This window comes from Mauremys mutica, unplaced genomic scaffold, assembly GCF_020497125.1.
Source record: "Mauremys mutica isolate MM-2020 ecotype Southern unplaced genomic scaffold, ASM2049712v1 000111F_np12_subseq_6829429:6894231_obj, whole genome shotgun sequence".
NCBI lineage: Eukaryota > Metazoa > Chordata > Testudines > Geoemydidae > Mauremys > Mauremys mutica.
Genome location: NW_025422854.1, coordinates 25,666 through 39,481, shown reverse-complemented (window position 1 = coordinate 39,481; position 13,816 = coordinate 25,666). Strand labels below are relative to the sequence as shown.

Below are 13,816 nucleotides of genomic sequence, written 5' to 3'. Positions count from 1 at the left end.
ACAAGGAGCTCCTAATGAGGATTTAAATATAAGAAAGGTGCCTAAAACACTTGGTCATCCTTATAGGAGGAAATAAACCAGGAGAGCGAACACAGTGTGGAATGACTAGGAAAGTCCCTTTTTTTCTGTTTAACATGGCATATCATGTAGCAGTGCAAATACAGGAATGAGAGAGCAGTTCATTATGCAGTGTATCAGTTTGAGAGTAATACCAATTAAAAGCTTTCCTTTCACTTCAGTGAAACTGATTCTTAGAAATTATGTCAGTTAATTGGAGTTTTGAAGAGAAGCATATGCCGTAGCCTCGCCATTTGCCGGTGGCCCAATGCAGTCAGACCACTGGGACTGGAGGACTGTGGTTTGGATCCTTTCTCCCCACCCCATTGTTGTGGTGAAACTGTGGTTTAACAATATTTATGAAAAATGTGTTATTGTGTAACAAGCTTCGGGAGGAGATTAGGTGAATCCAGAGTCTAACGGGTTTTAGGGGTGAAGCAAATGTCATAAGAATGACATTCCACAGTGACACCCTGTAGAGGAGCAGACTCATCCCTGCGGCGCCTCCTGCTGGTGACTTCTGGGAATTAGCTCATTCCAGCTCCATAGCACCCTCTGCAGGCCAGTGATCTGCCTGTCCTCTCTCTGGCCCCCATGTCCCTCCCAGGACCCAGTGCCCCGTTATCTGCCATGCTGCCCCCTGGCAATAACCCCCTAGCCTTAGGGTCTCCCCTCCCCAGGGAACCACCACCCACTATCCCCACCTCACCTCAGTATCAGGCTACTGCCAGTCATTGTCTAGCCCCACACCCTGGGGCAGACTGCAGTATCAGCCTACTCAGCACTGGCAAGGTTGGGTTTGCCTACCCCTGGGCTGCCCTCTGCAACCCCCAGTACCTGTTGGCCTTACGCTAGGCCTCAGCCTGGGGCTTTCCAAACTGGAGCTCCACAGCCTTTCCCCAGCCCTGCTCCACTCAGGTACCCTATCTCTAGCTCCCTGCAGCCAGGCCCGTCTCCCTCTACAGGCAGAGACCAGTGAGCTCCTGGCTCCCAGCCTCTTTATACAGGCCAGCTGTGGCCCAGCTGCAGCCACTTCCCAATCAGCCCAGCCTAGCAGCTCCCAGCCACAACCTTCCCCCAGGGCTGTTTTAAGCCCTTCGGGTAACCACCTTGCTACACAACCCTTTTTACTCCTAAATCCCTATGCAACTGTTGAACAAAACAAATCAGCCCCCTCCCAGCCCCCGCTTCCCCCCAAAAAACCCTCTACCCTCTGTAGAGTTTTCACCCCAAAAAGAAAGAAATACCAGAGACTCCATGAAGTCCACTAGGGACTTCACTATTGGTATTGATTTGACATGCAAGGTGCTCAGACATTAAGGTGCTGGGCTGCAAAATAAGATCCGAAGGCAGACATGGATGTGCTTTGGAAATAAAACTATGCTATGGTATTGTTAGACTTTTACAGAGTTGTTCTTTCTGTTGAATTAATTTTGTCTTTAAGAAAGTAACAACAAAAACTAGCTATGGAAAACTCAACCCCAGAAATGGATGCAGATAAAAATGATTCACAATATGATCTAGGTATTTAAGCCCCAATCAGCAAAATACTTAAACATGGGTTTAACTTTAAGCATATGAGCCAAGCCCCTTTGAGGTCAATGGGACTACTCACTTATTTAAAGTAAAGCACACGCTTAAGTGCTTTGCTGGATCTGGGTTTTTAAAAGGTATTGACGCTTGAGAATAGATCATATCCCAGATCTGGGGGAAGGTGTTGCAGTCCAAATCTAGTTCCCAAGTGCACATTTTGCAAATGATCCCTATCTATATACTTTGAAGCAAATGGTTCGGGCATTCAAAACGTAGAAACGAACTTCATGGTTGGACCCTGTGTCTGTAAGAGGCCAAATCAAAATCCTCAGTCCAAATGCTTCCAAACCTGGGGGGTTTGAAATTTAGATCTGGACTCGGGTCTGAATTTTGCAACCATGCCCCATCTCTAACTGAAACATTCAGTGGCAAAGCTGATGATTTTGGTGGTGATGACGGTATGCATTTCTTAAGCATTCATCATACACTCTAGGCACTATTTACACAGGCCCAGATTCTGCTACCCTTACTCTTGTTGAGTAGTTGCCTTACTCCATGAGCAATCCCATTTACGCAATGGGACTGATCCCAGGGTAAAGTATGCTGACGGTAAGGCTAGTAGAAATGGGATGTCACCCTCTTTGTGCGCTAGATCATGCCTTTAGAACTGAGCAGGACTGGGCCCTTGCCAGAGGGGATGATAACTAGCAAACGTGAGTAAATGTCTCAAGTCACTGCCTCTCTGTGCCTAAGTTTCCCCATCTGTAAAATGGGGATAATGATACCGTCCTCCTTTGTAAAGCACTTTGAGATCTACAGGTGAAAAGTGCTATATAAGTGCTAGGCTTTATTGTTAATAGTTAAAATATACAGGCAGAGGCTAGGACTCCTTTCCCTGCCATTAATTTACTGTGTAGCTTTAGGCAATTAACTTAACCTTCGGCAGTTTCCCTAGCTGCAAAATGGAGAAAATAATATCTACCCTGCAGGGAGACTAAATCCATTAATGTTTTTAGAGTGCTTTGAGATCCTCCGATAAAAGGTACGATAGACGTGCAAAGCAAGATTAAAACAATGATTCCTCCGTCTCTACTAAAGCTTGTAAAACCCTTCCTTCAATGTCACTAGAAACAGAAGTTCCTCAAAATAGAAACTGTTAAATCCATAAGTAAAGACAGTTCTAGGGGGGAAAAATGACATACTACTTTGAATCAATATAAAACCACTTTAGGACAAGAATATAACATGTTGCGGTGAATGTAGAAGGGAATGGCATTGCCAAGTACTATTAGATAGAAGTAGGTTTTCTCCATGCAATTTGGAGTCCAGAGCATTTTTTTTTAAGTGAAACAATACCTCTTATCGCAGGAGATGTACTGGCTAATGGATTGATGGTTCGGAAATACTCTTTTACCACAGAAAGGAGATCACTCTTGAGCTAATAAAACTGAAACATGATCCTTAATGCAATGCAGTCCTAGGGCTTCTACCTGTGATGTCCTTTGTTGAGGAAATAGGTGTCTAAATAATGGGAACAAGACTTGCCTGCCCCTTGCAAAGGATAAATTCGTGGTTAGCACCGTCCCAGTTTGGAGTCTGAGAGTTTAAAAGCCAATTAAGGCATTTGAACACCCAAATTAATTCCCTACATAGTTGGGCAAACCTCTCCCTTAATCGTGCATGCACAGGAAAGCAAATCAGGGTGTCTAGGTCCAGATTTGTCCACCCGTATTCACATAGTCTTTTTTTCCACTGAAATCTCCTTGCAGTGAAAGGTACTGCTCAGCCTGAGTAAGATAATGTTATTGCATCACTTTTCAGACTTTACAAACCTCGCACCACCCCTATGAAGGAGGGACGGACGAATATCTCCATTTTACATATGGGAGACAGCGGTACAGAGACACTAGGTGACCCCGCCAAAGATCACATAGCAAGCCTTTGGCAGAGCAAGGAATTGAATGTGGATCTTCCGAATCCCAGCCTAATGCCATAACCACTGGCACCATCCTTCCTGTTAGTCTGGTAGACTCTGGCCCTTTGTTACGTTAGTGGATTTAGTGTTTGTGGAGGGCGCTTTACTGATGCACAGACCAGGTTTAGCTCTGGCCAGCTTCCCTGCGCTGCCCTGTAAACGTGCCACCTTGCTGCTCGCCTTTCGGGTTCTGAGGACCTCTTCTGTCTCCATGGCCTATTGTGCTCGGCTGAGGGGGGCCAGCTGGAGTGGTGACTTTTGGGAAACCTTGTTGAAATCCTGTGTGGCTGTTGCCACTCCCGGGCAGGTCTGCAAGCTGGGGGAGGGACCAAGGATCTGCCCATCCCTCCATCTCTTGTGATGCTGCACAGGGGTCAGCCACAATTCCAGGGCCTGCATCCCCTGAATGCCTTCACCAGTGCTAGGCTCACCAAAGGGGCAGGGACATGGCCCCTGCCCTCTTCTGTCCAATCCAGCAGATCTGGATGGGCACTGATGACCACAGGCAGTTTTGCTGAGTCAGCCAGAGTGTCCCAACTGCTGTGTGATCCCTTCGTGCCCACCTCATAAGGCCTAACATAGCCCTAAGGCAGTAACGTGTGGTCTCGTTGCATGGCTTTTAAAATAAATGGCTGTCGTCTAGTGCTGTCCCTTGTCTCAACTGCTAGAGAGCCTGATTTTGGTCCCTGGGCCTAATTTTGAGTTACCTATGCTTGGTCAGGGTCAAAGTGGGGGATGGGTTAAGGACTCTTTAAGGCTGTGTCTGTGTTTCCTGTGTTCTCTTGTCACGTAGGAGCCTGCCTAGCCCGTTGTGTAAATTTAGAGCAGCCTTTGGGCTGCTCTCCTTCACATCTGCCCCATGGGCCTTGGGAATTGGAGAATAGCTATAGGACAGTGCACTCTGGCCACACCCCTGACATTCCCCTTTTACAACTCCCAGTGTGCCCCCCATGCTGAGGGGCTAGGAACAGGACTGGCATAGATCCCTTATACCAGATGAGGGGACCCTACACAAGCGATATTCTAAGTTATCCATTTCTGTCCCATTTAAGACCCCGTTATGCTGTCAGGCCAGCATAGAAGCACCTTTGTGAAAATGAGAATCTAGCTACTCACGGTCATGAGCCGCCAACATCCACTGAGAAATTTCAGGTGAAGTCGGTGGAAGTTGTGGCTGTTTAAGGAATGAAAGATTAGGCCCTGAATATCCATTCTGTGGGATCCAAGCATTAGTATGGGATCCTTTCATTCTCTCGCCTATCCTGGTCTGCCTTAAAAGTTTATACTTGGTTTCTTTCTTTTGTTAGGAAAACTGTCCACCCAGAGAAAGCAATTAAAGCCACAGAGCAACATATTAATTAGGCAATACAGGCAGATTCATTAATGCAGGCAAATGTACCTCTTGTAAAATAAAATGCTGGGGCACTTGGTTCTCATAAATGCTGAGTTTGTGGCCGGTATCACTGATATGCAGATTTGCTTGTTTCCCATATATATGCACAGGATCATGCTGATTTGAGGAGCCACTTCTTCACAGTGGGGATGAAGCTGGAGGTGGTGGACATGAGGGAACCCTTTAATATCTGTCCTGCATCAGTGACTAAGGTGAGTTCTTGCAAGTGGGACTGAAAATACCATGCTGGCCCTGAACTATAGGTTAATAACCACCCATGGTTAATAATCACGTTTAAATGACTGTCCGGTGGAATTTCATTAGCTGGAGGTCAGAATAATAAATGTGCATTTAAAAAAAAGTCCTTGCACTTCACCTTGTTCTCTCTCCTAATGGATCATCTGTGTATTTTTATTGTGCTAGTTGGCACGGGGTGATATCTTCCTTAGACCTATACATGGTGGGGACCTTGTGTGCAGATCTCCCCGCCACTACCAGGAAGAAGGGACTGGGCTGCATCATCTCACCATGCAGCAGCATCTCACCTTCCCCTTCCCTGGCCATACAGAAGCTATTCTGCATATCAGGGCAACCACGTGGGACGAGGGGGCAGGAAAGTATGCTTTTTCTCCCTCCTGCCCAATAAAGCTGGTACAACGTTGGTGGTAACACACATATTCCATAGGGAAAGAGAGTGGGGGGTGTAGGGGCTTGCACCCCTAAATCATGCTAAAACCTCTTTCTATATCCACTCGCCTCTGACCCGGAAAAGGGAGCACATCCTCATGCTTGCATAGAGTCCCAGAACAACAGATGGCCCCATTCGTTCTGCAGTCCCTTGGTATCTCAGCAGTGAGCAGGTGCTTTTCAGGCCAACTGACTGACCAGGGACTGATGTGTTAAAATGGATCCTCACACCCGCGTTGCCTTTTCTGGTTAGGTTGTGTCACCATTGAGGTTCTCCAAGGCCCACACTGGTAGCTAAGAGTATTGCACCACCTGTGCAATGCCAGAAACAGCTGGCGTGCCCGCTGAGCAGCTGTCTGCACTATCTAGCTGATGGCCCTTACAGCAGGCAAGAAGGCCACCATCGCCTGGTAATTAAAGAGCTAAACCTTGCCTGTCTGCACATGAGCTGTGCTAGAGGTGGTGTGCGGTGGTGTAAACAGCTGAGAGGAGCTGGCTTGGGAACTCACTACACTTTCTTTATGAGCGTTCTACCCTCTCTCCTACCAATATAAAAGCCCCGCCTACAACCACTCTGGACACACCCTCTTCCAGCTGCCTTAGCCAGTTCACTCCTTTTGCATAGGCAGAGCACGTGGCAACGTGCGGCAGGGCCCAATCCTGCACTTTTGAAGTCAGTGCCATTGATTTCAGTGGATGCAGGATCAAGCCCCCAGGCGCACATGAAGGGGAAAGAGACGCCTTGCCCCTTCCGACCTCCAGCCCAGGATGAGCCAGCAGAAGCGGCGCCAGGGTTTTTGCCACCCTAGGTGGCAGCGCTCCTCCTCTAAGCATTCGGCGGCGGGGGGGTCCTTCCGCTCCGCGTCCTTGGGGCACTTCGGCGGCGGGTCCCGGAGCGAGTGAAGGACCCGCCGCCGAATTTCCGCCGAAGACCCAGAGCGGAAGGATCCCCCGCCGCCGAATTTCCGCCGAGGGCAGCAAAATGCCACCCCGCAAATCCTGCCGCCCTAGGCGACCACCTAGGGTCGCCTAGTGGTAGCGCCGGCCCTGCGAGCCAGGATTTGTTTCTAGCAAATTCAACTGGTGAGCAGCCCCAGAATCTTAGATGGTGCCTTGCATGTTTATGTGGCATCAAATCAGTATTTACCATCAGAAACGTTAGCAAGTATATCATCCCTCTTAACTGGTCTGGTAAAAGTCAGTGCCACAATGCTTCAGATAACACACTTCAGGCCAGGTTCTGCCCACATGTGGCTCTCACTGAGGTCCCAGGATCTGAGTGTGTCTCTTTGTAACTATGATGTGACACAACAGGTGGAATTCGCCCCTGTGCCAAAGGACAGCACGAGGTCTGTGGCCCTTTAAATCAGGGGTGGGCAAACTTTTAGCCTTAGGGCCACATCGGGTTTTCAAAATTGTACTGAGGGCTGGTTAGGGGAGGCTGTGCCCGGCCTCCACCCCCTATCCGACCACCTCCTACTTCTCACCCCCTGACGGCTCCCTGAGACTCCTGTCCCATCCAACCCCCCCCCTCCCCTGACGGCCCCCCCGCACTCCCTGTCCCCTCACTGCCCCCAGACCCGCTGCCCCTGACTGCTCCCTGCTGCCTGATCCAACCCCTCCTCTCATTCTTGACTGCCCCCCTGGGATCCCTGCCCCATCCAACCACCCCTTCTCCCTGTCCCTTGACCACCCCTGGAACCCTTGCCCTGACTGACCCCCGCTGCTCCATCCACCTCTCCTCTCCTTCCTGACTGCCCCCCAGGGACCCTTGCCCCATTCAACCCCCCAGCTCCCCACCCTCTGACCACCCCGACCCCTATCCACACCCCCACCCCCTGACCACTACCCCTAACTCCCCTGCCCTCTATCCAACCCCCCCTGCTCCCTGCCCCCTTACGGCGCTGCCTGGAGCACTGGTGGCTGGCAGCGCTACAGCCGCGCTGCCCAGAGCACCAAGCCAGGCAGCCACACCACCGCGCAGCACAGAGCACCGAGTCCAGCCAGATCTGTAGCTGCGCTGCCGCCCAGAGCATTGTGCCGGCGGTGCAGCGAGCTGAGGCTGCAGGGGAGGGGGAACAGCAGGGGAGGGGCCGGGCGCTAGCCTCCTGGGCCAGGAGCTCAGGGGCCAGGAGGAGGGTCCCGCGGGCCAGAAGTGGCCTGTGGGCTGTAGTTTGCCCACCTCTGCTTTAAATCCTGCTTTCACCCTCTTTTGAGTGGGAGGTAACTGGTGCCTAGTCTTTGCTGGCTCTCTGCTTATAGATGAGTTTCACCCACACTGCAGACATGATCAATGCAACTCCTAGTTCCATCCCTCACTATGGAGTTCCAGGAGCCTATTTCGACTGTCTGTGCTGATAAATGAGCCCTCCTGGCTGATACCTGCACATCTAGCTATGGAGAATTATGCTGACAACCAGGCATAGATACGTTATTTTACCCCAGTCATAGGCGCCGACTTATATGGGGCTCTGGGGCTTTAGCCCCATGAATAAATCCCAAGCAGGGGCTCTGCCCCACCAATGTTTTTTCTCCCCTGCTTGGAGCGCCCCCCCGCCGCTGCCGCCGCCGCCAGGGCTGCCCAGAGCCCTTTAAATCCCAGCCGCGGCTGGGAATCAGAGGGCTCTGGGCTGCCTGCTGCAGCGGGAAGCCCAGAGCCCTCTGATTCCCGGCTGCGGCTGGGATTTAAAAGGCTCTGGGCTCCCCGCGGTTGCAGGCAGCCCAGAGCCCTTTAAATCCCAGCAGCGGCTGAGATTTAAAAGGCTCTGGGCTCCCCGCGGTTGCAGGCAGCCCAGAGCCCTCTGATTCCCGGCGGCGGCTGGGATTTAAAAGGCTCTGGGCTGCCCGCCGCAGCAGACAGCCCAGAGCCCTCTGATTCCCGGCCGCGGCTGGGATTTAAAGGGCTCTGGGCTGCCTGCAACCGCGGGGAGCGCAGAGCCTTTTAAATCCCAGCCGCGGCTGGGATTTAAAGGGCTCTGGGCTGCCTGCAAACGCGGGGAGCGCAGAGCCTTTTAAATCCCCGCCGCGGCTGGGATTTAAAGGGCTCTGGGCTGCCTGCAAACGCGGGGAGCCCAGAGCCCTTTAAATCCCAGCCGCGGCCGGGAATCAGAGGGCTCTGGGCTGTCTGCTGCGGCGGGCAGCCCAGAGCCTTTTAAATCCCAGCCGCGGCCGGGAATCAGAGGGCTCTGGGCTTCCCGCTGCAGCAGGCAGCCCAGAGCCCTCTGATTCCCGGCCGCGGCTGGGATTTAAAGGGCTCTGGGCTGCCTGCAAACGCGGGGAGCGCAGAGCCTTTTAAATCCCAGCCGCGGCTGGGATTTAAAGGGCTCTGGGCTGCCTGCAAACGCGGGGAGCGCAGAGCCTTTTAAATCCCAGCCGCGGCTGGGATTTAAAGGGCTCTGGGCTGCCTGCAAACGCGGGGAGCGCAGAGCCTTTTAAATCCCAGCCGCGGCTGGGATTTAAAGGGCTCTGGGCTGCCTGCAAACGCGGGGAGCGCAGAGCCTTTTAAATCTCAGCCGCGGCTGGGATTTAAAGGGCTCTGCGCTCCCCGCTGCGGCGGGGAGCCCAGAGCCCTTTAAATCCCAGCCGCGGCCGGGAATCAGAGGGCTCTGGGCTGTCTGCTGCGGCGGGCAGCCCAGAGCCTTTTAAATCCCAGCCGCGGCCGGGAATCAGAGGGCTCTGGGCTTCCCGCTGCAGCAGGCAGCCCAGAGCCCTCTTAATCCCGGCCGCGGCTGGGATTTAAAGGGCTCTGGGCTGCCTGCAACCGCGGGGAGCCCAGAGCCTTTTAAATCCGAGCCGCGGCCGGGACGCAGTGGGCTCTGGGGTCCCCGCCGGGGCGGGCCGCCCAGCGCCTTTTAAAGCCCACCCGGGGCTGGGAATCAGAGGGCTCTGGGCTCCCCGCCGCGGCGGGCAGCCCAGAGCCTTTTAAATCCCAGCCGCGGCCGGGAATCAGAGGGCTCTGGGCTGCCTGCTGCGGCGGGGAGCCCAGAGCCCTCTGATTCCCGGCCGCGGCTGGGATTTTAAAAGCTCTGTGCTCCCCGCGGGTGCAGGCAGCCCAGAGCCCTTTAAATCCCAGCAGCGGCTGAGATTTAAAGGGTTCTGGGCTCCCCGCCGCAGCGGGCAGCCCAGAGCCCTCTGATTCCCGCCGCTGGGATTCAAAGGGCTCTGGGATCCCCGCGGCTGCCAGCAGCCCAGAGCCCTTTGAATCCCAGCCTCTGTCCGCTGATTGCCCCCTCCCGAGACCCCTGCCCCTAACTGCCCCTTGGGACCTCAGCCCCTATCTAAGCCTCCCTTCTCCTTGTCCCCAACTGCCCCCTCCTGAGACCCCACCCAACTTCCCCCCCGCAGGACCGCACCCCCTACCTGTCCCCTGATAAACCTCTTAGACTCCCATGCCTATCCAATTGCTGCCTGTCCCCTGACTGCCCCTTCGAACCTCTGCCCCATCCAACTCCCCCTGCTCCTTGTCCCTTGACTGCCCCCCGGAACTCCCTACCTCTTCTCCAACCCCCAAACCGCTTACTGTGCCACTCAGACCAGCGTATCTGGCTCCATGCAGCTCCAGACAGTTGCTGCCATGCTCCCCCATGGAGCCCACAGCCCTCTCCCACCCCCAGCACCTGCCTTCCAGATTTGAACACCTCAAAATTCAGGAGTGCTCAAGCTCGGTTTGGGCAGCTTTTACTTCATTTCTCCCAAATCAGTTTCCCCTGCAAGGTGCCAACTGAAGGTGTTGGAGAACAGAGAGATCAGGTGGCCTCCTAATGCCTGGAAAAGAGACAAAGGCCAGAGGAGGGAGTGTCAGTGCCTGTGCGGACTTCTGGGAAGTGCACGGTGTGGAAGGGGATGCTGTGATGCTTTGGAACATCTCCATACAAAGCCAGTCAGGACTCTGGGGGAGCCTCCTCTCTCGGAGCATACTGTCTCCAGGGCAAGAAGCTTACACCTTCCTGGGTCTGACCTCGGAGCATTCAGCATGCCCTTCCACGTCATGCACTTTCCAAAGTGAGTCTGCCCAGGCTGGTCCTGGGGCAACCAGAGGTCGCTGCACCCCAACTCTGCAGTCAGATGTGACTCTCAGCCAGACAGTAAAACAGAAGGTTTATTAGATGACGGGAACACAGTTTAAACAGAGCTTGTTGGTACAGAAAACAGAACCCCTCTGTCAGGTCCATCTTGGGGGGTGGGGCGCCCAGAACCAAGTTCTGGGTCTCTCCCAATTTCCCCAGCCAGCTCCAAACTGACACTCCCTCCTCTGGCCTCTGTGTCTCTTCTGGACAAGGAGGCCACCTGATCTCTTTGTCCCCAACACCTTCAGTTGGCATCTTGCAGGGGAAACTGAGGCACCCACACAGTATTCAGAGAAAATATTAAGAACATTCCCACTTCATCACAACAGATGCAACAAAATATAATACCGTATATTGAAGTAGGCAAGTGCTGCTTCTGACTTTCCACTTTTAATTGACCCTTGTAATCTTGTGGCGCTGACGCGTTGTAGCTTCATTTTATATCGGCTTACAGGGCGGGAGCGGGGGGGCACCACCATTTTGGGCCCCACCAAAAATTATACAAACCTGCCGCCTATGACCCCAGTGTGTTGTGCATTACAATAAATTAACATTGGCCTGTTTTCTTCCCTTCAGGTTTTTAACAATCATTATTTACAAGTGACCATTGATGACCTGAGACCTGAACCCAGCAAAATCTCAATGCTCTGCCATGCTGATTCCTTAGGGATCTTACCAGTGCAATGGTGCCTTAAAAACGGAGTCAATCTCACACCTCCCAAGGGTCTGTATTATGCGTTTTGATGGTCGGTATTTTGTTGTTGTTTTTCCCCTACCAAAAGACAAACCGGCTCTCTTGATGCCTTTAAAAACCCTGTTCCAATTTACATTGGAACATAGACGTGCTAATTGTCTAGAAAAAATTACATTACATGATATGGGCCAAATCCACAGCTGGAATAAATCGGAGTAGCTGCTGAGCTGGTCCTATAAATGGTTTTATTTATTGACGTGCGTTAGGTGCTGTACTGAAGTTGATTAAAAAGCCTAACGACCTGGGACCGACACAGCTACAACAACACAGAATATACTGAATTCTTGTAATATGGATCTTTGTAATACTCAGCACCTTCATGGCGCTGTATGAACATGGAAGGCCATATTGTGCTCCCCTCATTACTGTATCCAGAGAGGAAGGATAGTCCAGTGGCTAGGGCAGTAGCTTGGGAAATGGGGGTTCAAATCTTGCCTTTCTCTCACCTACTTCCTGTTTGGACTTGGGTGGGTCATTTAGCATCTCTGTGCCTTAATTCCCCGTCTGTAAAATGGGGCTAATAGCACTGCCCTGCCTTGCGCAGGTGTCGTGAAGATACATTTAACATCGTGAGGTGCTCAGATAACATGGCAAGTAGCTAAGGGAGAGTGATAATGAGCGGCCCATGGCTATGAAAGGGGCCATTCTGTTGGGGGTACTGAGGCACAAAGACGTTATCTGCCCAAGAACACACAATACATTGGGTGTAGAATTAGGACTGGAAGCCAAAAGAAACACTTGCAACAAAATCTGAGAACTTCCACCTGGAGTTTTTTTCATTTTGGTTCAATTCGGATAAATTGTTCCAGTTTTAGAAAATCTTGAATAGGGTGTAATTTTTGAAACTCCAAAGTCCATCTACTTCAGTGCAAGATCAGCCATAATGCTGGTTTTTTTTCTTTTCCTTTTTTTTTCTAAAATTGATATTCTGGTGGCAGCAAAACCACTTGAAACAAAATTGTAATTTTTCCCCCCATACTATTTGGTGGGTGTGAGTTTATTTAAATGGGCAGTAAAATGCTGCTGCATGCTAGCCTGTAAGCTGTTATTCCATTGTCACGCTAATACTGGTAATGGGTTAAAACTCTGCTTCTAGTGGGTTCACCCATACAAGGTATTGGACACGCATCCCACAAAAACCCTTCAGCATATGCTTAATCTGAAGCCCATGCCGAAGTCAGTGGCAGCTGTATACTCACATCTGCAGACAGAATTTATCCTCTTTTATTCTGCTAGTTCGAGGGAAACGAATGTGGCCTCTTGACACTGATTTCAATACTGCTTGAAATCAAGGTACTTGCTTAAGTGTTCACAAATGTTTGTGAGGAAAACTATTTCCTCAAAGAATGGTCTAGTTAATCCCCCTTCATATAGGGCCTGAGCCAAAGCCATTGTCTCTAGTTTACCATTTGTATTACAGGACCCAGCATCATAAGCACTATACAGACCCATAGCCAGGCCTTCCCCCAAAGGGCCTATGGTCTAATGAGATAAGGCAAACCAAGGCACAGAAGAGCAAAGTAACTTGCCCAAGGACTTATGCTAGTCACTGGCAGTACCAGGGCTAGAACCCAGGTCCCCTGATTTCACTGCACCACAATTATCAGCTTCACTGCTCATAAATCTTAGTATTTGCCCCTAGACACCACATTCTTGACCAGGTAACCTGCCTCTTCAGAATCCATCTCATACAGGCCTGTTAATTAATTAAGACGATAGACCATATGTTTCTCTCTAGAGTGGCCATTGCTTCATAAGTTCTATACCACTCACTTTCAGTTCAAGGTGATACAAAGGCCTTTCGATACAAAATTTTATGATTCAGGTTGTCTTGACTTCTGCATTTGATGCCAAATTTTTTTGGCATGGCAGCAGCGTAGTTGCACCTCTGGTGTCTACTGTACTTGTTTCTGTACCTGGGCCAGAAATGTTTAAGGAGAAAATAGATGTATAGTATCACCTCCAGGGATCTGGGTTCCCGAAGGTTCTTGAGGAATCATTAGTAATCCTCTTGTCCCCCAGTAACAGACATGCATGGAAACTGTGCTAACTTAGCACACTGAAAATCTCCCGTCTGGTAGGTGGGGCCGTTGAATCAAGGATCCTGAAAGGGACGGGTAAAAAATGACATGAGGAAGATGAGAGATATCCATACAGCGTAAATTAACATATTACTTCTGGTGTGTTTGATGGCTCTATGCCCAAAATACATCTTAACACCCGGGGTGTCGAAAGCCTTTTCATCTGACAAGCGCTATGTCTGTCACTCAAAGGTGATCAGAGGGCTGAGCAATTCTAAATGCCCGATTTAAAAAGTGTATGGGAAATAAAAATGTAATCAAACCGGCAAA

At 51.1% G+C, this 13,816-nt stretch overlaps 1 pseudogene; it reads left to right on the top strand.

The window, feature by feature from the left end:
• LOC123356971 overlaps positions 1 to 13,816 on the top strand; it is a 60,292-nt pseudogene that overhangs the window by 22,017 nt on the left and 24,459 nt on the right.